This window comes from Sycon ciliatum, chromosome 5, assembly GCF_964019385.1.
Source record: "Sycon ciliatum chromosome 5, ocSycCili1.1, whole genome shotgun sequence".
Lineage (NCBI taxonomy): Eukaryota > Metazoa > Porifera > Calcarea > Leucosolenida > Sycettidae > Sycon > Sycon ciliatum.
The window spans coordinates 7,061,128-7,063,627 of record NC_088647.1 but is presented as its reverse complement, the minus strand read 5'-3'; the positions used below and the strand labels follow the sequence as shown (position 1 = coordinate 7,063,627).

At 52.6% G+C, this 2,500-nt stretch overlaps 1 protein-coding gene across 1 annotated transcript in view; it reads right to left on the bottom strand.

Moving 5' to 3' along the window:
- The window catches only part of LOC135817389 (uncharacterized), a 27,112-nt gene that overhangs the window by 7,529 nt on the left and 17,083 nt on the right, over nucleotides 1-2,500 (bottom strand). The gene's annotated exons all lie outside the window — the stretch shown is intronic.

The following is a 2,500-nucleotide window of genomic DNA, read 5'->3' as shown; positions in this document are numbered from 1 at the left end:
TGCGTTTGGCTCCCTGCGGAAGCCAGTTTTCAACAACCACCATCTGTCCGTCCGCACCAAGAAGAGTATCTTCAATGCATGCGTTGTCACCATTCTGCTGTACGGAGCTGAGTGCTGGGTACCCCTCCAAGCCGACATACGGAGGCTCTCCACGTTCTACATGCAGTGTCTGCGTACCGTTCTTGGCATAACAAGGTTAGACGCCTGGCAAGAGCGGATCAGCAATGATCAGTTGCTGGAAATGTGGGGCGACAAGCGCCCACTTGCTGTCCGGATTCGCCAGCGACGACTTGAGTGGCTGGGTCATGTTGCTCGCATGCCACCAGAGCGCATCCGGAAGATTCTGTTGTTCGGTCTGCTCCCATCCCGCCGTCCACCTGGCGGTCCACGCAAACGCTGGAAGGACTGCATTAGTGCAGACCTGAAGGCCCTGAATGCTGTGGAGGGATGGTACGATCTGGCAGATTCTCGCCCCGACTGGCGCCGCATGTGCCGCTGTTTCGAGCCCGAACCGCCCACACCCAGTGTCCATTGCCAAGTATGTGATCGGTACTTCTCTCGCCCATCAGATGAGAAGCGTCACAAATGCTTGGCAGAACGGCAGAAACCAGTGTGCAATCAGGCTGGCGCTTGCCAATGTCATCTCTGCCAACGTTGGTTCCGCAGCCCCGGTGGATTGGCTACCCATCGGTGCGATCACGGACCTGCTCCCAACATCGAGCACCCCGGCAACCCGGTCACTCCGCAGTGCAGCACCTGCCACCAGAGTTTCAAGTCCAGCAGCGGCTTGGCCAGACACAAGTGCGACCGCACGAAACGTAGGACAGTGTCGGAAAGGGCCGATTTCCCGTTTGAGTGCCCTTGCCAAAGGAAGTTCCGACTACGTCACCATCTTGTGCGCCATCAAAAGTGCTGCTCCTCAGCCTCTTCCACCCCTCTCCCCTGACGGGGACCGTGTAACCTATCAAGGCAACGTGTATCAAGGTCAAGGTGTGTGTGTGTGTGTGTATGTGTATGTGTGTGTGTGTGTGTGTGTGTGTGTGCCAGCTAGTTCGGTTGGTGGGTACACTTATGCCAGATAGTGTTGGGCCTGTTGCCAATGGGCTCGGCTGCTTGAAGGTGTATTGTTGTACTTACCACCTTTGTTGGTTTCAGGGTTCATATACTTTCTATTTGAAGTATATATACCTGTTAACCATGGACTGCTTCGGGCTAGATTAACTCTTGTGTAATCAATGGTGCTAGTGAAGCTTTTATCAGATCCACTCTGATTTAGCCACCCACACTAGTAGCAAGTATTACCTTCACTGGGGGCAGGGGTACCTGCAGTTGGATCCCGGGACGGATACCCTGATGCCGTCAATCCTTTTTCTGCACCTTGTCCTCACCCACTTACTGAGGTGTGGTGAGCCCATAAGTGGGATCATTTCAAGTCCACCCTAGTTTGGGGATTTCAGGGGATGTCGGCCGTTGGGTGGTTCAATGGCCAATTGAGTCATCTTTCCAAGGTTCCTTTTGAGTGTCTCTCCTCTCTCTCGGGGAGACCCACGTGACCAGTTTTGGCAGTGAGCAAGTACAAGTACAAGTGTGTGTGTGTGTGTCTGTTTTGCGTGTTCTGTTGGTGTTTGTGTGTATATGTGTGTGTAGGTGTGATAGGGGGAGAAAGAGAGAGAGAGAGAGAGAGAGAGAGAGACCCGAGTAATGCTTGTTGTGAAATGATGTGTTGTTTTCCTGTGTGATCGCATTCCCCAAACTGTCTCGTCTAGTCGCGTGCATGTGTGATATGAGCATGCGCGATGTTGTAGTCGAGAGTCCTTTTGTCAGTCTTCTTGTTCGTCTCTGTCAGAGCAGTTTGCTTCTCCGTCTTGTAAATATAACATAATGTAACAAACCAGTCTTGTCCTTTGTGTCCTGCGTCCCGGGGAACGGAATGGCTGAGATTCCGTTACAACATGGTGCCAAAACCCGGGACGCAGAGGATGAGTTAGTTTGTAGCGAGTCTGTTCGTCATCGTCGTCAACAACGAAGTGACTGTTACTTTGAAGTAAACAGAGTGTGGGAGCGGAGGAGGTGAAGAGCTGGTGGGAGCGGAAGACGACGCGGAGAGGAGGCAGAGAAGGTGATGGACTAGAACAGTCACTGTGGACTGGAGCCTGAGACGGCAGGAACCGCGACGGAGCGTGTGGCCGTGGCTCGCCAGAGGACAGTGGACGAGTCTGGCGTCACCGACTGTGTGTCGTCCTTGTTGTTCGTCTTGTTGTCTTGCTCGCTGTGTTGTTCTCTCTCTGTTCAGTTCGTTGCTGTGTTGTTTCAGTTTGGTTGTTGTCGGTCTGTTGCTCTTCTATTCGTTTTGTTGTTCTCCATTGTTTTTGTTGTAGATTTATTTGGTGCGGCTGTGCGCATGTTATTATTTTGTTGGAGCTTCGGCTGCCGTGTTTCGGTTGGCCTTGTGTGGCGTGGCCTGGTTGTAGAGCGTCGGCTCTAGGTTTTTGTTTGGCCT